Source organism: Meriones unguiculatus, chromosome 5, assembly GCF_030254825.1.
Source record: "Meriones unguiculatus strain TT.TT164.6M chromosome 5, Bangor_MerUng_6.1, whole genome shotgun sequence".
NCBI classification, from domain to species: domain Eukaryota; kingdom Metazoa; phylum Chordata; class Mammalia; order Rodentia; family Muridae; genus Meriones; species Meriones unguiculatus.
In genome coordinates this window covers 17,242,619-17,266,600 of record NC_083353.1, presented here as the reverse complement: position 1 = coordinate 17,266,600, position 23,982 = coordinate 17,242,619, and the positions used below count along the sequence as shown (strand labels likewise).

The 23,982-nt window shown below is 37.6% G+C and overlaps 1 pseudogene; it reads right to left on the bottom strand.

The window, feature by feature from the left end:
- Positions 1 to 8,727: 8,727 nt before the first annotated feature.
- Positions 8,728 to 10,677, bottom strand: LOC132654365 (immunoglobulin kappa variable 4-1-like; annotated as a pseudogene).
- Between the last annotated feature and the right edge of the window lie 13,305 nt (positions 10,678 to 23,982).

The following is a 23,982-nucleotide window of genomic DNA, read 5'->3' as shown; positions in this document are numbered from 1 at the left end:
AAGAGAACACTGATGTCATCCCAGGCTACTATACCCAGCAAAACTCTCAGTCCTCATAGATGGAGAAAGCAAGATATTTAACAACAAAACAAAATTAAACAATACCTACTCACAAATCTAGCATTACAGAAGACACTAGAAGGAGAAATACAACCTAAGAAAACTAACTACTTTCAAGAAAAGAAATAATTAACCTCACTACAGCAAAACAAAAGTAACCAAACACACTAACATGCTACCACAGCCAACATCAAAATCAATGGATCTGACAGTGACAGGTCATTAATCTCTTTCAACATCAGTGGACTCAATTCTCCAATAAAAAGACACAGACTAACAGAATGGAGGCATAAACAAGATCCAACAATTTGTTGCACACAAGAAGCACAACTAATTCACAAAGATAGACATTACCTGAGAGTAATGGGCTGGAAGACAGCTTTCCAAGCAAATGGACTAAAGATGCAAGCATGAGTAGCCATTCTAAAATTAATAAAATAGACTTTCAACCAAAATTAACCAAAAGAAATGGGGAAGGTCACTTCATACTCATCAAAGGAAAATTCCACCAAGAAGACCTCACAATTCTGAATATCGATTCCCCAAGTATAAGGACACCCACATTTGAAAAAGAAACTTAATAAATAAAACTTAAAACACACATATATCCCTACTCATAAATAGTGGGAGACTTCAACACCCCACTCTCAACAAAGAACAGGTCAACAAAACAGAAGTTAAGCAAACAAAAAATGACTCTAACATAGGTCATGAATCAAATGGACCTCACAGACATCTTCAGAACTTTTCAGTCAAAGAAAAAATAATTTATGTTTTTCTCAGCAGCTCATGGAACCTTCTCCAAAAAAGACCATAAAGTTTGTCACAAAGCCTCAACAAATACAAGCAGACTTATACAATCCCTTGTATCCTATCTCACCACCATGGTCTAAAGCTGGACTTCAATAACAACAGAAATAACAAAAAGTTACCCAAACATAGCAACGGAACAACTTGCTACTTAATGACAGCTGGGTCAGGGAAGAAATAAAGAAAGAAATTAGGGAGGTCCTAGAAATCAACGAAAATGAAGGCACAACTTACCCAAATTTATGGAACACTATGAAAGCAGTGCTAAGAGGATAGTTCATAGCACTAAGTGCTTTTAAGAAGAAATTTGAAACATTTCATTCAAGCTACATAACGGCTCACCTAAAAGACTTAGGAAAAAAAAAAGAAGTAGACACTCCTAAGAGGAGTAGATGGCTGAAAATAATCAAACTTAAGGCTGAAATCAGTGAATTAGAAACAAATAAAACAATTCAAAGAATCAATTAAGCCAAGAACTGGTTCTTTGAGAAAATCAACAAGATAGACATATCCTTGGCCAAATTAACTAAAAGACAGAGAGTTACTATCCAAATCAACAAAATCAGAAGTGAAAAGGGGTACATAACAAAAGACATTGAGAAAATCTGAACAATTATTAGGTCTTACTTCAAAAGCCCATATGCCACGAAATTTGAAAATCTAAAAGAAATGGAAAATTTTCTTGATCTATTCCCCTTACCAAAGATGAATCAAAAACAGATATATAAAATATATAGTTCTTTGTCCCCTCAGGAAATATAAGCTGGCATCAAAGGTCTCCATTGCAAAAAAAATAAGTAAATAGTCCTATATCCACTAAGGAAATAGAAGTGGTCATCAAAACTATCCCATCCATAAAAATCCCAGGGCCAGATAGTTTCAGTGGAGAATTATACCAGACCTTCAAAGAAGAGCTAACACCAATACTCTTCAAACTACTCCACAAAAGAGAAACAGAAAGAACATTACCAAACTCAATCTGTGAAGCAACAGTCATCTTGGTATATAAACCTCACAAAGACCCAAGAAAGATAGAGAATTTCAAGCCAATCTCCCTTATAAACACTGATGCACAAATACTCAACAAAATACAAATAGAATTCAAGAACATATCAAAGATATTATCCACTATGACAAGTAGGATTCATCCCTGGTATTCAGGGATGGTCCAATAAATGGAAATCAGCCAAAGAAACAAACTGAAAGAAAAAAAAAGCACATAATAACCTCCTTTGAGTTTGAAGAAGCATTTGAGAAAATGCTACATTAGTTTGTTTTAAATCCTAGAAAGATCAGGGATACAAGACACTTACCTAAACATAGTAAAGGCAATATAGAGCAAGCCTATAGCCAACATTAAACTAAAGGGAGAGAACTAAAATCAATAACAATGAAATTGAAGACAGGCCAGGCTGTTCAGTCTCCATATATCTTCAACATAGTTCTTGAAATCTAGCTTGAGTAAGAAAACAATGATAGGAGAATAAGGGGACTCAGTTTGGAAAGGAAAAAGTCAAAGTATCACTATTTGCAGATGGTGTGATAGTATACATGAGTGACCAAAAAAGTCTACCAGGGAACTCTTATTTCAAAATGTGGCAGGATATAAAATTAATGCAAAAAATTGCCACCCATCTGTATACAAAAGACAAATGTGCTGAGAAAGAAATTAGGGAAACAACAACTTTCACAATAGCCAAAAAGGATATAAAGTACCATGGTGTAACTCTAACCAAGAAAGTGAAAAGAGTTGTATGAAAAAAGTTCTAATCTCTGAAGAAAGAATTAAAAGAAGATATCAGAAAATGGAAAGATCTCCAATGTAATAGCATGTTTGGATTAACGTAGTAAAAATGCCCACTTTACCAAAAGCTATCTACACGTTCAATGCAATTCCCATCAAATTACCAACACAATTCTTTACAGACTTTAAAAGAAAAATTCTCAACTTCATATGGAATAACAAGAAATCCAAAATAGCTTGAATGATCCCCTACAATAAAAATCTTCTGGGGGAATCTCAATTCCTGATATCAAGCTATATGATAGAACAAGTGTAAAAAAAAAAAAACTGCATGGCATTGGTGTAGAAACAGAATGGTGCATTATTGGAGTTATATAGAAGATCAAGAAATAAACCCATATATTTATGGATACCTGAGTTTTCACAAAGATGCCAAAACTTTACACAATGCAAAAAAAGACAACATCTTCAACAAATGGTGTTTGGCTAACTGGTTGTTTACATGTAGAAAAATTCAAATAGATCCATATTCTTCACCCTGCACAAAAATAAAGGCAAAGTAGATTAAAGATCTCCATGTCAAACTAGACAGACAAAATCTGTTAGGAAAAACAAAATGGGGAAGAGCCTTAAACTCATTGGCACAGGAGTCAACTTCCTGAAGAGAACACCAACAGCACAGGCTCTAAGATCAACAATCAATAAATGGGACATTGTGAAACTGAAAAGATTCTGTACAGCAAAGGACAGTGTTGTCAGAACAAAATGACAGCCTACAGACTGGGAAAGGATCTTCACTGACTATATCTGACAGGGGGCTAATATCCAGAATATATAAAGAAATTAAGAAGTTAAACAGCAACAAATCAAGAATCCAATTAAAAAATGGGGTATTGAGCTAAACAGAGAATTCTCAATGGAGGAATACTGAAATGCAGAGAAACACTCAAAGAAATGTTCAATGTCTTTAGTCATCAGGAAAATGCAAATCAAAATGACCCTCAAATTTCCCCTTACACCCATCAGAAAGGCTAAGATCAAAAACTCAAATGACAAAACATGCTAGAGAGGATGTGGAGAAAGCTAAAGTCTCCTCCATTGTTGGTGGGAATGTAAACTTGTACAACTTTGGAAATCAATCTGGGTCATTCTCAAACAATTACGAGTAGTGTTATCTCAAGATCCAGCTATACCACTCCTAGGCAGTATGCAACAAGGACATTTGTTCAACCATGTTTGTATCTGCTTTTTTAGTAATAGCCAGATGCCGGAAACAACTCAGATGTCCCTCAAAGGAGGAATGGATATAGAAATTGTGGTACATTTATTCAATAAAATACTAATCAGCATTAAAAATAAGGAAATTATGATATTTGCATGCAAATGTTGAGATCTATAAAAGATCATCCTGAGTGAAGTATCTCAGAAGCAGAAAGACACACGTGGTATATATTCACTTATAAGTTGATATAAGACATATCACCTAGGATAAACATACTAAAATCTGTACACACGAAGAAGCTAAGCAAGAAGGAGGACTGCGGGTAAGATGCTCAATCTTCATTCAGAAAGGCAAATGGGACAGATATTGGAAGAGTGAGAAAACGAAACAGGACATGAGCTTACTACAGAGGGCCTCTGAAAGACTCAATCTAGCAAGGTATCAAAACATATGCTGAGACTCATAGCCAAAGTTTGGGCAGAGTGCAGGGAATCTTATGAAAGAATGGGGAGATAAAACGACCAACAAAGCCATAAAATCTGAGCCCTGTGTGCCCTAAAAAGAATGATACACCAACCAAGGACAATGCATACAGAGGACCTAAAACCCTGCCTCAGATGTAGCTCATAGGCTCATTCTCCAAGTGGAGTTCCCTAGTAAAGGTAGCAGGGAATTTCTCTGGCATGAACTAGGTGGCAGGCTCTCTGATTACTTTCCCTGGAGGGTACAGGCTTGCCAATCCACAGAGGAAGACAAAGCAAACAATCCTGATTAGATGTTATTGTCTAAGGTCAGATAGAGGAGGAGAAGAACCTCCCCCATCAGTGGATTAGGGGAGAAGTATAGAAGGAGCAAAAGGAGGTAGGAAGGGTGGAATTGGGAGGAGACAAGGGGGGGCACATTTGGGATACAATTAAATAAATTGTAAGAAATGATAAGAATAAAGAAGAGGAAAACAAGAGAGAAGCCAAGAATATATTCTGTGGAAATTCTAAGAATTTAATTCATTAAGTTAAATTCATTAATTTAAACCTGTGACCAGAGCAGCTTTAATCTCACAACAAAGGTAAACCCATCAGAAACTAACAAGTATTTTCCCCACAACTTCATGGAATTGAAAGAGGGCTCTAAAATGAGAGAATGGAACAAAGTAGATTTCTTCATGAAATCATCCCTGTAGATCAACCCTGGCTAGCATGTTTAATTCCAGAAATTCATCTTCTATGGTAATTTAGAAATTAATAGTATTTAAACTGGGTTTTGATGGTCTTGCCTGCACGGTAACTAGATTAAAAAAAATCACTCCAGTAGAAGGCACACAGCCTTTTTTAAATCAAGCAATAATTTTTTCTACTTTTTTAAAAAAATATTTATTTTATTCACAATTTATTCATTATGTATCCAGATTGAAGTCCCCTCCCTAAACTTCCTCATTCCCACCATCTACCCTCAACCCTTCCCCTAGTCCACTGAAAGGGGGAGTGCTCCACTATTGCCTTCTGCACATAGCTGGTTAATTCTCATCAGGACTGCATAGATATTCTTACTCTGTGGCCTTGCAAGGCTGTATCATCAGGGGTAAGTAATCAGAAAGCAGTCAGCTGAGTTCATGATAGAGGCAGCCCCTGCTCCCCTCACTCAGAGATCCACATGGACTTGTATAAAAAAAATCATTTCTCTGAAGAAAGAAATAAAAGAAGATAATCAGAAAATGAAAATATCTTCCATGCTCATAGTTCGGAAGGATTAACTTAGTAAAAATGGCATACCAAAACCTACCTATGGATTCAAGTCAATTCCCATCACATTACTAATACAATTCTTTACAGATCTTGAAAGAAAAATTCTCAACATTATATGGAATAACAAGGAAGCAGAACAGCTAAAACAATCCTGTACAGTAAAAGAACTCCTGGAGGTATCTCCATCCCTGATCTCAAGCTGTACACTAGACATCAGTAATAAAAACTGCATGGTACTGGCATAGAAACAGACTGGTGGATCAACAGAATTGAATAGAAACTACAGAAATAAACCCACACACTTATGAACACCTGATATTTGACAAAGATTTCAAAACCATACGATGGAAAAAAAATATACCATCTTAAACAAATAGTGCTGGACTAAGTGGAAGTCTACATATAGAAAAATGCAAATAGACCCATATATATCACTCTGCACAAAATTAAAGTTCAAGTGTATCAAAGACCTCAACATAAAACCAGGCACACTAAATCTTTTCTAAGAAAAAGTGTGGAAGAGCCTCGAACTCATTGGCACAGGAGACAATTTCCTGATCAGAACATCAAGCAATAATTTTATAAAGACCAGTAGATCACAACTTCAGAGAATGTTGCCATCAAAGAAAAAAAAGTGTTAGAGTATGAACAAAAATGAATAACATAGCAGAAATAAAAAACCTTGAAATTTTCATATCATCTAATAATGAAAAATATATATAAGAAGTAAATTATAGACAGAGTATCACATAAAAAGTACAAGAAACAGAAAATATAAAAAGTGTCATTACAAGGAGTGGATATTCACATGGGTACACCCAGAGCTGAGGAGACAGCAGAAGGAAGACTTTGAGTTTTGGTCCAGCTTTGGGTGCAAAGCAAGTTCTAGTCCAGAGAGATCTATGCAGAGACACAACCACTCAAAATTGTGCCCCGCTTTTTGTTAGGGAGGGGAGCCCATGTCCATTTCCCCTTCTCACCACTGAGGTACAATCTAGCCTAGACCTGTACTAGACCTTTGTATAATACCACAGTCTCTGTGAGTTTATATGTGCATTGGTCCTGCTGGGTCTGGAAGACACTGTTTCCTTGATGTCATCTATCAGTTCTGGCTCTCCAAATCTATCTGTTTCCTCTTCTGCAGAATTTCCTGAGCCCGCTGTGGAAGGGTTTAATGAAGACACTCCATTTAGGACAGAATTCTCCAAGGTCTCTCAGTTGATTCAATTTGTCTACATGTAAGTCTCTATATTAGTTCCCATTTACTGCAGGAAGTATCTTCTCTGGCGAGGGATGAGTGAGAATCTAATCTATGGGTAGAAAAGAATGTCATTGGGAGTCATTTCCTTACTATGTCCCTTCAGCAAACCTATACAATTTTGGTTTCTCCTAGGTCCATGGCCTATCTAGTCTCAAGTTTTTGGGCACTGAACAGTCTCTGGCATGGGCTCCATCTCATGAAATGAGCCTTAAATCCAATTAGAATGTAATTGCTTAGTTCCAAAATCATTCTAAGATCACAGGGTTTATAATAGCATTGGTGGTTACTTTTCTCCTCTGATGGAATGCAGAGTATCTTTCACTACAATAAACAGTAGTCACAAGGGGTAAAGGCTCTCGTTAGAAACCAGTACAATTACTCCCTGTTCAACAAGATTATGTGGTAAAGAAATAGGAAGGTAAGAAAGGAAACAGACGCTTCTTATTATATATACATACATAAAAAAAATCTTAATGGAATCAAAATAACAACAGAGACAAAACCTCAACTAGACCTCTTTCTCTTCCAAGTGAAACCTCCATTGACAAGTATGGGTTACAACCAAATGAGTTGTTGGTTACAGGATCCCCATGGGAACCTCCAAATAACTCTGGCTATTGTCATCCAATAATTAAGGGTAAGCTACTTTTGCAAATAAGTCTTGCTTCATGTTAGTACAGACTGAGGGGAGCCATGGCTTTGAGTACCTCCCCTTCCACACACACACACACACACACACACACACACACACACACACACACGTAACCTTGTTCTTTTGGCACTGTCATCATTTATTATGGTGGAAAAGGCACACAATCTACTCATACAGAGCTTTAACCTAAAATGAAAACCTCTTTACTTATACGGTTTAACTGATATCATGACTTTGGAACATAATAGAAAATGTTCTGAACTTGTGTGAAAGAAATAATAACAGATCAACAAATTACAGATGAGCCAATTCCTTGTGTAAACACAGTTTCATCCATGCAAAGCCTTAAAAGTGCCTTCAGCTACAGCATCTTCAGCCTGACAATATGGAAGGAAAAAAAAAAAGACACATTGTCCATTCTCTTTTAAATCAATAGATATGAGTGAAGGTAATAAAAGTTCCAGGATATCAAAATCATGTGTTCTTCTGATGAGTAATGTTTTTAGATGATTTTTGTTGCTTTCAGATGATTTTCTTTTTGACAGAGAGATAGAAACCAAAGCATGCAAAAAAATCACTTCATCTGAATAGCTAATAAAAAGGAATCATAAAGGCAACTATAAATAATGGCAAAACTATGCAGACAAAGCAAGCAGTATATGCTTTTGAAGGAACTGCACACTGTTACAGCCCCTGGGGACATCAATGTGGAGGATGTTTAAGAAACACATAACTACCATATAATACGTCTAATCCTGCACTAAGAATGTTCTTGAACAAATATAAACCAGAACAAAATAGATATATCCTCATATCTATTTTTATTGTTGCACTATTTACAATAGTCTGAACTAAATCAACAAAGTATATATCAACAATTGAGTAGATAATAAATGGAGATGCACATGTGCAAAAAAAAACATACTCAGAGATAATTAAAATAGAAATCACATAATGTGTTAAAATTTTCTGGCTCAATATATAGCTTTCTTTCAGAAAAAGCTCATTGCACATTTGAATTAGAACTTATTTTTCTTTATTTGGGGATAGAGTTCAGCCACCTTCTCCTGGACAAGGCTGATTAGTAGTAATCTTGAAATCTTCCACATCCTTGATGACTTTCTTAATGCATGCTTCATCAGTGAGTGTGAAATCCGTTGGATAGGAAGGATCAGGCTTCTACTCATGAGTCATTGAGTCAGGAATTTAATCAGAGTTGCAGTCTTTAACTAAGTCTCAAGGGAGACTCTATAAGAAAAATAAAAAGAAAAAGAAAAACAAAGCAAAAAGGTTTGCACTAACATCCTTACTCGTCTAACAAGAAGATTTTCTTGATTGTGCAGATAAGAATGCAGCCATGACAATACCTTGAATGTGACCCTATTAGAAACTGAGAAAAGAATCCAGACATACCCCACTATTGTATCAGGACATATTTGACGTTCTAGTCTTTTCTATGGTGGTTTATTTGTTTTAAAGTGTGAACTAAAAGTGTGGGTTATATTTTAACTCATTTCATATATTGCTTTATTTATCATTTTTGTTTATCATTGGTTTATATTCCAGTTTGCTTTGACCCCGATCTCTTTGTAGAATTACATCTGTCCTTTGACTCTCAGAATGTGTATATAATTACTAGTTGTTGTGTTTCTTGAGAAAACAAAAATTGGGTACATTTTTTTTCGCCTTGTCCAACAGTATGTGCATTTGTATTTTTGAGTTGGGCACACAAAGATCATTAAAAAATAATTTCTAATAATTTTTAGTTTCTATAAGTTGGTGGAGTCTTGATGGACTACATTGTTATTTGTTTGTTTCTTTTTTCCCTTAATCCTCAAATATATGGATTTTTCTGTCTTGCTGGGTTGGAGAAGATACTAATATATTCTTTCTTGCTAACATTGTCCATCTAGTTCTCTCATGACATCAACATTTTTCTGTGTTCTCACAATTCACACACCACTTCTTTTTTCTATACCTATAGTATTCTTTATTATCTTCTGAAGTAGTGTCTTCATGGTCCGGTCATTTCCTAACTGTGATTTTTCTGGTAATATCCTAATTACTTCTTCAATTGAAACTTGAATTTTTCTGGGCAGAGGTAACTTATTTGGCAATTACCTATCAGGATCTACCATCAGGCACTACGAAAAATGGAAGAAAGGGAAAAGGATGGTAGGAAGGAAAGAAGGAATAAAGTAAAGAAGGAAGGAAAAAGAAAAACACTCTATTATCTAGGAAAAGCAAGATATGCATTCTTTCCTAGAGCCTAAAATTGAAAAAAAGATTTTCATCTTCATCACTATGTTGGATATTAGGATTCTAACACTGTAAGAAGATAAGTCTCTTAATTTCAAGCAGCAGAGTTTGTAGTAATATGATATAGAAGGAATACAAAGATAATATTTAGTCCTTTTTGGTATGTTCGTATAAAGGTTTTTCATACCAAAAGACAACAGTATGATTGGATCCATAATTTTGTAAGGGGCTGTGCAAACTTTTTCATCATGTTTACAGACACAGCTGCTATCACGCTGAAGGGGGAAGTGTCCAGGGCCAGGGCTGTTTGTGCTGCAGGCACCTGGAGAGACTCTCAAGGAGGTTTGTGTTGGAGGCTGAAGCACTGTGGGAGGATAGCTGTAACCCTGCTGACAGTAATAAACTGCCAGGTCTTCAGCCTGCACACTGCTGATGCTGAGAGTGAAATCTGTCCCAGATCCACTGCCTGTGAAGCGATCAGGGACCCCAGTATCCCTAGTGGATGCATAATAGATCAGCCATTTAGGGATTGCCCTGGTTTCTGCTGGTACCAGAACAAGTAGTTTTGGTTGCTGCTGTGTAAACGGCTCTGACTGGACCTGCACCTGATGGAGACTTTCTCTCCCTCTGACATAGCCAGGGAGGATGGAGACTGAGTCATCACAATGTCTGCACTGGCACCTGCAATCAGAAATACACAATGAACATGCATATAGACAAAAACTCAGATTGTAAAAACATGTGAAATTTGTATTTAATATATTTGTACTCTCATTTTGTCAGAGTGTTATTTAATAATACTCTGGCACCTTCTCCAAATTTCTTATTATAAATAGGTGACTCTGCAAAGATTATAAATAATATTTTTAATTTCTCACCAGACACCCAAAGCAGCAGGTATATGAGGACCTGTGTCAGTGACTTCATCTTGCTCCCTCTGCTGTCTGATCCAGTTCAGTTGTCACTGCAAAGGCTCGATTATAAATTCTCAGCAGCTGGGCTTGACTGCAGAATGCCCATGCAAAACAGTCAGCAAATGCATAAGCAAATACCTGTGCAGTATCTGTGAATGTAGCTGGTGTCAATTAACAGTCAAAAATACTATTACAGGAAGCATGCGCAATCACTGAAAAAGATTGCCTTACAGCTCTTAAACAGAAAAGTACTAGGTGCTCTAACAGCAGACCTCGGTTAAAATCAGAGACATATTTAAATCAATTGACTTCTTTAGAAACATATGTAGAGCTATCTCAGATTGATAGTTTTTTGGGAAATGATAGGGTATGTTCACAAAATCACAACAACAACAACAAAAGTAACAGAGTAAGAAAGCATGTCATAAGAGAAAGAGAGGGTAGAGGGTGAAAAAAGTGAAAGGAAAAAAAAAAAGAATTGAGAATATCTGTGTTCAGTGTTACTAAAGCCTCTCCAAAATGGAGAAATAGAACAGGGACTCAGAAATTTGGCCTTTAGTTTCTTAGATAAACTAGGGACTAAAATGTAAATACTAGCCCAGAATTCACTCTGTGGATATCTTGGCAGACATTAATTTAAGACTGAGATCAGAGAAACTTTATTCTCAAAGCAAAGGATACCCAGGAAAAACTAATAAGTATCCTCCTCACAACTTCAGGAAATTGAAAGAGGTGTCTAAGTCTGGAGAAATGATTGCAGAAAAAAATAGATTTTTTTCATGAACTCATTTCTATAGACCAACACTGCCATGAGATTTCAATCAAGAAATACAAATGCTTGTGAAATTTAGAAATCAGCAGTATTGAAACTGGATTAAGATAGTAAGTTTCTCCAGAAAGGGGTACAGCCATCGTAATCTACTTAATGATTTTATAGAAAACAATAGAACACTATGTCAGCGATTGTTGGCATCCAAAGTGTGTAAAAATGTTTGCCTTAGTATAAAAAAAGATAAAAGAAACCTCAGAAGCTGCCAGGAGCTCTTATTGTTGAACTCTGAAAGTATATATATAAAGTAAATTGTAAAGCCAGAATCATGTGTATAGTATAATAGAAAAATAAATAAATGAAATATCCTGGCAAGGAGTAGAGGTTCACATCTGTACTCCCAGAACTGGGGAGACAAAAGCAGGAAACTTATGAGTTTGAGGACATCCTGGGGAACATAACAACTTCTGGGCCAATCTAATCTATACATAGAGACAATATCTCAAAAATGTGTATCTTTAATCACCTGATTATAAGGCAGCTCCTGGCATTATCAACCAATGCAAATTATTTATCTGATGTTAATGTGTTGTTGTTATTAATATTTACTATTGATATATTTATATTAATTTTTATTTTTATTAGTTACAATTTATTCACCATGGAGCCCCCCTGTAGCTCCTTCCCTTTTCCCCTCCCAATCCAAGCCTCTCTCCCCCTTCTCCATGCATGCCCCTCCCCGAGTCCACTGTTATATGAGGTCCTCTGCCCCTTCCTTCTGATCTTAGTCTATCAGGTCTCATCAGGAGTGGCTACATTGTCTTCTTCTGTGTCCTGGTAAGGCTGCTCCCCCATACGGGAAGGTGATAAAAGAGCATGCCAATCAGTTTATTTTAAGACAGTCCCTGTTCCCATTACTATGGAACCCACTTGGACACTGAACTGCCATGTGCTACATCTGTGCAGCGGTTCTAGGTTATCTCCATGAATGTTCCTTGGTCAGAGTATCAATCTCAGAAAAGACACCTGTGAATAGTTTATTTGGTTCTGATGCTCTCCTTGTGTAGCTCCTGTCATCTCCAGATGTTACTATTTCCAACTTCTTTCATAAGCTTCCCTGCACTCTTCCCAATAGTTGGCCATAAGTCTCAGCATCTGCTTTGATGTTCTGCAGGGTAAAGCTTCTCAGAGGCCCTCTCTGGCAGTTTCTCATCTTGTTCCCTGTTTTGTCCCTCCTCTGATGTCCGTCCTCTTTGGCTTTCTGAGTGGGGATTGAGCAACTTAGCCAGAGTCCTCCTTGATTAGTTTCTTAAGTGTACAGATTTTAGTATGTTTATCCTATATTATATGTCTAATATCCACTTATGAGTGAGTATATACCCTCTGTGTCTTTCTGCTTCTGTGATTCCTCACTCAGAATGATCTTTTCCATTTCCCACCATTTACCTGCCAATTTCAAGTTCTCCTTGTTATTTATTGCTGAGTAATATTCCATTGTGTAGACATACCGGAATTTCTGAATCTGTTCCTCAGTTGAGGAGATCTTTGTTGTTTCCAGGTTCTGGCTATTACACATAAAGCTGCTACAAACATGGTTTAGCAAATATCCTTGTTGTGTACTTGAGCATCTTTTGGATATATGCCTAGGAGTGGTATAGCTGGATCTTCATGATTCTGGATCAACATTTTTCTACATGTAAACATCCAGTTATAACAGCACCATTTGTTGAAGATGCTATTTTTCCATTGTATGGTTTTGGCATCTTTGTCAAATATCAGGTGTCCATTATTGTGTGGTTTTATTTCTGGGTTGAAGCTCTGTGCCCTAGTACCCAAGCAGTAATCTGTGATGGGTGATCACCATTCTCATGTGTGAAGCCAGAGTCTAGAGTCTGGAACTCCCAGCCTCTGGAGTTTTGGTGCCCACAGTTCAGCCTGGGAAGGTGATCAGGACACTCAAGCATGTGGTTTTGGTCTGGCAACCAAGTTCCTGTGCTACCCAGGAACTCTTCTGGGTTCTGGCTGGGCGACCTGAGAGTGGACCAAAATGATTCCCACATCATGTTGTTTCCTCTCCCCTGGGAAACACATTTACGGGTGTTTTAGGGCTCAGAGTTCAGACTTTGTCACTGTAATGATACCTGCTCCTCAGACACAGTGTACTCCTGGCTCTGATATCTTGGATTCTGCTGCAGCAGTTATTTCTAAACCTGTTGTATACCAAAATCACTGCACAGAGACTAGGATTTAATCTAGAGTACAATGCTCAGCAATAGTTACTCCATATTAAACCTCCAATCCTGCATAATTTTCTACCATTCAAATTTCACCCATTATACTTGCTTTTAGTCATAGTTTAGGTCCCCTTTAACTTTCCCTGTGGTTCCAAGTACTGTCAGGCCAATCTCTCTTCTCCCACTGTTCCCACCCCTAGCTTCTTTCTGTTCCTCTCTCTTCCTTCTCCTCTCATCAGGACCAGGATGTCATACCCTATTCTCTCCATTGCAAAGCATTGGCTGGTCATTTATTTGAAAATACAGTGAACAGATGTTGCATGTTTACACAAACTTAAGACAGGTGATGCTTAGAATAAACATCACAATGCAATGTCCTGATTGAAACCAGAGAGTGAGATAGAGAAATCAGCATTTGAATGAACAAAGGTAAATTGCATACATTCCAAAAGAAAGTTATACCAACACCTCACTCAGGATGATCTTTTCTAGTTCCCACCATTTGCCTGCAAATTTCATGATTTCCTTGTTTTGAATTGTTTAGTAGTGTTTCACTGTTTAAACGTACCATAATTTCTGTATCCATTACTCTGTTGTGGGACATCTGGGTTGTTTTCAGATTCTTGCTCTTACGAATAAAGCTGCTACAAATATGGTTGATCAAACTGTATACTTGTACATAGTTTGGATATATAATTAGGAGTGGTATAGCTGGATCTTGAGGAAGCATTATTCCTAATTGTCTGAGAAAGCACCGGATTAATTTCCAAAATGGTTGTACATTTTAATCAGAACTTATTTTTCTGTGTTTAGGGATATAGTTCAGCCCATTTATCCTGGACCAGGCTGATTAGCAGTAGTTTTGAAATCATGCACATCCTTGATGATTTTCTTAATGCATGCTCCAATAGCAACTGTGAAAACCTTTGTACAGGAAGGATCAGGCTTCTACTCATGACAAGGTGAGTGGTTGTGTCAGGGCTTTCACAGAGTCACAACCTTTTGACTAAGTTTCAAGGGAGACCCTATTGCAAAATGAAAAGAAAGAGAAAAATGATTGTACCAACATCCTCAGTAGTCATGCAAGAAAATTTTCTTGAGTAGGCAGATGAGAATGCAGCCTTGAAAATACCTTGACTAAGGCCTATGTGAGCCAGAGAAAAGGATCTAGCCATACCATCTTACTATATCAGGACATATCTGATCTTCTATGACTTTTTTATATTGGTTTATTTTTTATAAAATTTGCACCCAAAAGTGTGGGGTGTATGCATTTGTACTTTTGTTGACTCATTTCATGTATTGTTTTCTTTATCAGTTTCATTCATCATTGGTTTATATTCTCCAGTAGCAGATATCAGAAGAGCTCTGCCAGCTTGCTTTGATCCCCATTCTCTTGGTAGATTTACTTTCCTCTTTTGACATTAGGCATGTGTATGTCATTACCAGTTCATGTGTTTCTTGAGAAAAGAGAAAATTGGGTACAATTTTTTAGCCTAGTTAACAATATGTGCATCTTTATTTCTGAGTTGGACTCACATAAAGTTATTAAGAAGTTATTTTTAATTTCTATAATTTGGGGGGTCTTGGTGGACTAAATTGTTATTTGTTTTTTTTTTTTTCTTTCTCCCTACTCCTCAACTATATTTGAGTATTATGTCTTGTGAGGTTGGACAAGATACTGATATGTCTTTTCCTGCTACCTATTATCAATGTATTCTGGTCATGACATCAACATTTTTCTGTGCTCTCACAATTGAGACACACTTTCCTTTTTTCTATATGTATAGTATCTTTAGAGTATCTTCTGTAGTGCTGTCTTCAAGGTCATGGACAATTCCTAAGTTTGTGATTATTTTGTAATGTCCTTATTACACCCTCAACTTAAAATACAAATTTTTTGGACATAGCTAACTTATTTAATAGTTCCTTACTATCAGTATCTGAAATATATTGTTCTATACTTTTCTCTCTTTAAAGTTTTGAGTAAGAATTCACAAGTCATTCTGATATATTTTCTTTTCGAGTTGAGTTGACATTTTTCCATTATATCTTTGAACATTTAACTTTGTATTTTTTTGCAATATAGATACATTCTTTGACATGGAGAATCCCTTCACTGGTGATGTCTATTTACGGAAATAAATGCCCTTTTTTATGGTTTCTCAAGTTTGTCTCTATACATCAAATTATCTGTTTTCATTTCATTCACTGTTTTCTCTGGAGCTTTAGATTTTATCTTGGCTTTTCTATATCTTACAATTCTTAGGAATGCTCTTTGTATCAAATGTTAGAATTCCTTGATGCTATAGTCATATACATGTATAAGCATATATATCCATATACATATATATAGATATATACAGATATATACATATATAAACAAACAACTTACATGTATACATATACAAATATACTAAATACATATATACATATACATATACATATATATAAATAAACAATTTATTGCTGTTTTAATTGTATGTTTCTTCTGCTTCAACCTTGATCCTGGATATTTTCTCCCATGTTATTGTTTTGTATATGAGGCATTGAAATTTTAATTCCCAACATTTCAATTTTTTTTCTCCCCACCTCACTTTTTCTGCCATGTTTCTGATTGTTTTTTTACATCTTGCTTATTTTTGCCTATTTATCATTAGCCTTCCTCCTACCTTTGATTGAATGATTTTGGTGTGTCTTTTTCAGTAATTTGTCACTTTATGAGTACATTTTATGAGTACATTTTCACCCCAAATTTTACCTCTGTCAGTACTTTTGAGTTGAATTCTTGAGGGAATTATGATCCTTTGGCATCATTATTAGTGACTTGACTTTTTATGAGCTTGTGTTTTGTAGTATGATTCATATCTATTGGTTTAAGTACCATTTTTGGTTAATTTGTCGTTTTTCTAAATTTAGTGACCTACTCTCAAGGGTTCCCTGACCACAACCACTCAGAGAACCACTAGTTTTAAGATATCTGTATTTCTCCAGCAATTTCATGTACTCTGCAACACACCTGTTTCCTGCCATACCTCCAAATTCGATGTTAAATAAGTTCTTCATCAGAATATGGACAGTCTGATCTTGCTCTGATTCTACTTAAACTCTTAATCTTTCAGGCTGGCAGCCTTCCTACTTGGAGCCACTTGTCACAAGACCTGAAAAGGAGAGGAGCCTTGGATTTGAACCCTGAACCTCCAAAAATAAGGCCTGATGCCTTGCCAACTGGACTTTTTGAATTTTGGCTCTTAAGCTGCAGGAGCCACTCTTTAGCAAAGGCCTTCTATTTTTTTTTAAGTTTTTTAACAATTTTTTATTCCTTGAAATTTCTTTTCACTTTTATTTTTTATGACAATTTATTTGCTTTGTTTCCCCACTGTAGCCTCATCCCTCTCCTGCTTCCATTTCCTCCAGGCCTCTTCTCTCTCATGCCCCTACCCTAGTCCACTGATAGAGAAGTCCTCCTCCCCTTCTATATGACCCTAGCCTATCACGAGGTCTCATGAGAACTGGCTGTATCCTCTTCCTCTGTGGCCTGGCAAGGCTGCACAACAGGGGTGGTGATCGAAAGAGTCAGCCACTGAGTTCATGTCAGAGACAGCCACCCTTTTTTTACTAAGAACCCACTTGGAAACTGAGAGGCATTTAGGCTATATCTGAGGAGGGGGTCTAGATCCTCTCCATGCATGGTCCTAGTGGAGTATCTGTTTCTTCAGGCCCATTTGATAGGTTAATTAAAGAGGAACTCAGAGTTGGATAGGTATAAAATGAATACTGGATCTGTATGACTGTTATGAATATAAGAAGATAATCAAGAAGGAGGATCCTAAGAAAAATACTCAATCCTCATTCCGAAGGGCAAACAGGATAGACTTCAGAGGTAGAAGAAGACAGGGAGCAGGAACTTTCCACACAGGGCCTTGGAAAGACTCTACTGAGGGATTCTGGGCAGTTTATCACTATATACTGGGTCCGGAAGGGCATATCCTACCTTTGAGACATAGCTGAACACAGTGGATTCTCTGCCATAAAGTCCTCCCTAGGAAGCTGGCTCAATCAAAGCTCAATTGTCAGTGTTTGGAAAGCAAGGGGCAAATGGTTACCAGCTGGCAGAGGTGTGGGGTTCATTAAACCTATCACGATAGCCTTGATCTTAACTAGCATCTCCTCTATGGAAACTGCAGCAAATACAGGCTGTCCTCTGGGAAATCTAATTCCTGATCAGCTGTTGTGGACATGTCCATTGTATCAGCTCAATGATCATACATATAGTCCTGTACATTTTGATGCACACATTAGTAGACAAAACAGAAAAGGAGCTCATTACATACAAATTGACATGCATTCATGTAACATATATACAAAAAAACAGATGGACACAGTTACATGTGAATACATGGTTAGGATAAAACAGTGGAGTTCTTCACCGGGTTCATAAATCACAACACCAACAGGTTCATCATGGGAGCTTTTAGTAGGGGAAGATGGTCAGGGTCTCAACGACTGTTTCTGGGAAAGGCAGGAAAGAGAGAGAGAGAAAGCGAGAGAGGAGAGGCAAGTCCTCTTATAAGGTGATCTAGCTCATACAAAGAACTACCAGGTTGCAGGTAGTCAAGCAGGTATTCAAAAGTCCCCGCCAATTCTGGAGGTGGCCTCAGAGATGCCTGATGTCCTGCTTCTCAGTCCCCATGGGGGAAGGCCATAAGGATACATGCTTACAGAGCCCAACAAACATACATATATACATATTTACAAATTATTGATTAATCTAATTCCATTGGGCTTTAAGGTGTATTCTATGAATTTATTTCTATTTATACCCTTTTAACATACAGTCCTTACCTCAGAAGAATAATTGCCTCACAACAATTAGCAGGATAATGGATTGCCTGGCATTTTAAACATATTGTATTCCAAAAAGTTCATGGTAGGTACAGAACAATAATAATTCATGTCATGTGTAAATAAAGTCCATGCCATAGGCTATATGGCCAGACAATTGTTTGCATTTCTATGCATTAAGAGATTCTTTAAATATCTCTGGATTCACAAGCTCATCTAAGGTTTAAAACAATAATTTCTAGATGCCCTAATGCATATTGAGACCCACTGACCCAAAAGAATGTTTATTTTGGGACAATAAATCTGTGTCAAGCCTAACCTCTCTCCAATGAGGTGTATGTACTTGGCATCTGGAGGCTCACAGAGGTTTTTATTTTAGCTATAAATTTCTATCAACTATCTAACTTCTTAATTTCTGACATTTGTTTAAATCAAAACAGGAAATGTATAAAATTATCATCAGACTCTATGAAATCATTAATTCATCTGAACAGCAGTAAATTTTCATAAAGATCCTGTAGGAGATCTCCTTAACCAGTACAGGTAAATACCCAAGGGATGACAGCAGTGAAGCCTGTTTCATACCATGCCAGAGTTTGAGAAATACAGTAAAAGCAGCACAGAAAAACTGGGTGTCAGTTAGAGGAAGAAGTTCTAGAGGTACAATCCCTGCCTCAGATTTCACTCTATTGTAGACGTTGGGAAAAAAATAAAACCTAAGTTGCCTTCCAGAAATCTCAGATGTCTCCTGAATCCCTTTCCCTGAGTGCCTCCTGACAGGAAAGAAGAAATAGCAGGAAAGGGAAAGCAAAAGGTTAGTGCATATGGTCAAAATACATGATCTATTGGAAAGACATGGCTTTCATGAAATTATGATTAGCAAAGAATTCCCTTGAGTATTTTAAATGTGTCACAATGATTTCCTGGCTGGCATTATGGAATTCAGTTCTGTTATTCTGAGCTTCCATGTCATGGCTCTACTATAAAATAGGTGGGGTGCAGGAGCACTTTTATCCCTCAGAATTAAACTTTCAAAAATTTCTTTGTGCTTCTACGGCAATTCAAACATCTGTTTGCCTACATATGTCATGATTTCCTTGTTTTTAAATAGCTGAATAGTATTCCATTGTGTAAATGTGCCACCATTTTTTTATCCATTCCTCTATTGAGGGATATCTGTTTGTTTGTTTTTTCCAGATTCTGACGATTACAAATAAAGCTGCTATGAATATGGTTGAGCAAAGGTCCCTGCTGTATACTTGAGAGTATTTTGGATATATTCATATATATGCCTAAGAGCTATATAGCTAGATCTTGAGATAGTACTATTCTTGATATTCTGAAAAAGTGCCAGATTGATTTTCCAGTCACTTGACTTTTAGATCTTACCCATTTTGATGGGTGTGAGTTGGAATCACATGCTTGTTTTGATTTGTATTTTCCTGATGACTATGGATTTTGAGCATTTCTTTGCTTCTCCACCATTCCATGTTCCTCTGTTTAGAATTCTCTGTTTAGGTATGTACTATCGCTACCACCTCGACCAGCAAGGAAGGCACGGCACAAGAACTCTTCTCCAGGTAGGCTATCTTCTGAACCCAGGGAGAGCCCTCCCCAGTAATAAATACCCTGGAGCCAACCAATCCCAGGAAGCCACATGGGAAGTGCGGATAGGTAGACGGCAGATCATCAGACACACCACAGCCAATAAGAAGTTGTTTATCCTGAGAGCACTCGATGGCGGAAGTCTGAATCCGGCGCCCTCTTTAGGGCGAGGCACACACAGCTCTCCACAATGTGCCTCATTTTTAATTAGAGTATTTGGAGTATTTTGTGCCTGATTTGTTGAGATCTTTATGTATTCTAGGTATTATTAGCCTTCATTAGATTGTTAGGTTGGTAAAGAACTTTTCCTTGTCTGTAGACTGTTGTTTTGTTGTGTTGTCAGTGTCCACCCCCTGCTCACATGTAGCCAAAAGGCAGCTCAGTCTTCATGTGGGTACCTGAGTAAAAAGAACTTGGGCTGCCTCTGTCATGAACTTGGTTGCATGCTCTTTGCTTATTTTCCCCTAGCAATGCAGTCTTGTCAGGACACAGTGGAAGATTCCTGAGACTTGATATGCTTGAACTGATTGACTGTCTATACAAGTCTCTGTCATTTTAAGTGATACAAAAACCATTTAAGTTTTACTTTCTACTCAAATTTATCCTCCTTGGATCTCTGATGACCTTGATGGATAATTGTAGCTCTAACAGCAGGAAACACCCAGCTGCTTGGTCGGTCCACTTCATATGTACAGTTTACCTTGCTGACAGTTTACACACTAAGAAATATGTGAGTTTTCAAAAGTTGTGAGACAAAGGCAAGTAAGTTATATATGTCAAGAAAAAAAACCAAAGGAAACAAGTTATGCAGGTCTATGACATATAGGTCTGAAGTTATGACAGTTCAAAAAATGTGTTATGGTTTGATGATATGAAAGCTTGAGAAAGTGATTTATATATCTGAGAGAGTAACTTAAAATGTATAAAGAGTTGTTTCAGATTTCTTTCCTTCTCTCTATGCTACTGTTGGGGCTCCACAACCCCTCTCCCTCACTCATTGTCAGAATTCACAACCAGTCCTCCAGACCCATCCAGACTTCTCCCTTAAATTGCTCCTTTCAAGGAATTTCTTTACTCATTTCCTAATGTCCTCTTACCTTAGTAGGAAAAGATGTCTTCTCCTCAATTGACATAAATTTTGCCTTTCTGTCCCTGATAAAAGCTCCCAAGATAATCCTGAGTCCCCCCTCTTCCTTCCTCAGACTCTATTTGCACACTACCAGTCTTCCAGTCCCCAAACCCATCTTTTCCTCTGCCCACTTCCTGAGTAAATCTCATTGTATGGGATGCTTCTGGCCTGTTTTTGTGGGATGAATACAATCTATACTTGCTTATTCAAAAGCTGATTTCTCTATCCCACTATGTGATTTCAATCTGGATATGGCATTGTGATGCTTATTCTAAGCATCACCTGTCTTAAGTTTATGTAAACATGCCACCCTTGTTCTCTGTATTGCCAATAAGACAACCAGCCCCAGCGCTGAGCAATGGAGAGAACAGGGAGGGACATCCTGGTCTGGAGTGGGAGGAGAAGGAGTGCAAGGGATCAGCAGGAGAGGACTTCAAACCACAGGGATAGATGACAGGACCTAAGATATGACTAAAAGCAAGTATAATGAGTGAAATCTGAATGTTAGGATATTAAGCAGGCTTGGAGGTTTAGGATGGTGTTACTCTGGCCCAGCATTGTCCTCTATGTTAATTAAATAAATCCTAGTCTCTGTGTGGTGAATTGGGTATACAGCTGGAATAACTGCTTTTAATGTTTAGAAATAACTGCTGCTTAACTAAAAGATGAATCAATTTTAAACATAAATAAGCCACAGAAACATGCCACCTCTCTTTCCCTCACTGTATATCATAAACCTCTATTGTACTTGTAGAACATTCAGCATACATCTCCAAACTCAATACTCCATACCCTTAATCAGCATTGCCTAGGCCTCACACCCATCATTTCTCTTCCTTGCCCTAAAATACTCCCATATTAACAGAAAAAAAAAAAAAAAAACCTTGAGAAAACCTTTTACCTAGTTCAAGATCTTTCTTCATTAACTGCTGTTTCTTTACATCCTTAAGGTATTATCTATCACCCCTGAAAAAACACTCACTTTTCAGTCCTAAATCTTAAGGACACTATCATCTCAATATTCCCAAGGCATTTTGTGTTCAAATAGATGGATACTTACACTCAAAAATCCTAACAACTGAACTTTCCTGTCCTTCCCCAGGGATGCAGAGAAGTCCCCATCCATTTGGCCAAGCATTACTATGGACTTGGCCTGCCTTCTCCCTTTTCCTCCTGCCTGCTTTAGTATGTAGATAACCTCCTTCTTTATAGTCCTTCTCTCTCTTATTGCCAATTTGAACTCTCTCCTAAATTTCCTCATTTTCAGAGGTTTCTGGCTCTCACCTTCCAAAGCACATCTGTCCTTTCTCCAAGTCACCTATCTCAGATTCTCTCTCACACCACCCATAGATACCTCACTTTAAGAGCACCTTGCCCATCTCCACTCCCCTTCTCTACAGTATCAGCCAGCGTCCTCCATCATAGATCCCTACATACTCCTGATATATTTCCTATACCATGTTATTTCTAGACCACCACTTACCTCCCATCCACAAAGAATTCATCAGGCATAAAACATTCTGTTTTCTGTTCTAGCCCTCTGCATCCCAGTTATATAGAAACCTTTCCATTCTTGGACTTCCAAAATACACAAACACTGCTCTTTGCCCCATCACATATCTCTCCACAACTCTAAACAACACATTCCACAGATGATCTTTTGTTTGCACACTCTTGTCACAACCTCTCTGCTTACTTCTAAATCTAGCAAATAGCTATGGTTCCCTACTGCTGCCCCCCTCCCCCCACAGCTACTAAAGCTGAGGGTAAAGGCAGAATCTCCATGGTCCCCTCTCCTAATCTATTCTCAGCATAGTCTCCCTCTATTCCTAACTTACAAAGGACTCCACTGCCCCTTCCACCTTCTCAGATTTCATCTCTCAAACTTGCCTTACCAGAGATTCACCAGTCATATTCCTTTGCTATCCTCCTCTTAATCATTCCACACTTAATCTCCTTGCCTCAGCATTGCTCAGATCCTCTACAAACCTGACCAAAATTCTCAAGGAACTCCTATCATATCCCTTTCACACACAAGATGGTCTTCTAGGTACTTCTGCTACAATTTTTATGTGGTTGTCAGCTCCTTCCTGTCAGACAGGTACATTAGACTGATCTCTCCTTTAGCATTATTAATCCTCAACTTCTGGCTCCAGTCTTCTTGATATCACCCATTCCCCACAAACCTCATTTTTTCTTCTCACACACATACTTTTCCTTTGCCCAAATGATTGCCAAGCATCTCCTGCCAACTGACTCCACTAAATTAATTGTCTAGATGTTCTCAGGCATCAAACACGCTAAAGAAATCATAAATTCTACACATCCAATTAAAGATGTAATGAAACCCAAACTGTCTCCTCTCTCTGTCTTTCTCTTTCACACACACAGACCACACTCATGATTAAACCCTCACTTGGGTGAAGGTATCCACCAAAATGTCTCCTCAACTCCTCTGACAACTCCTTAAATCCATCCCATTGTTTCCTTTCTGCCTCTTCTTCAAATTCATTCGATAGTTACAGTTCCTCTCACTGCCAATACCATAGCAACAATGCCCTATTCTAACTACTGGCTGCTTGCATCCTAGACCATCTAAGTTCCCCTTTAGGAACAAAAGCAAAGTGCTCTCAACCTGTCCACACCAAACTCCCCCAAATTGTTACAGACTGTTCCTCTTACTGTCTGTCAAGACCCTCGCCAATCTCCAATGTTCTTAAAATATCTCAATTTAAG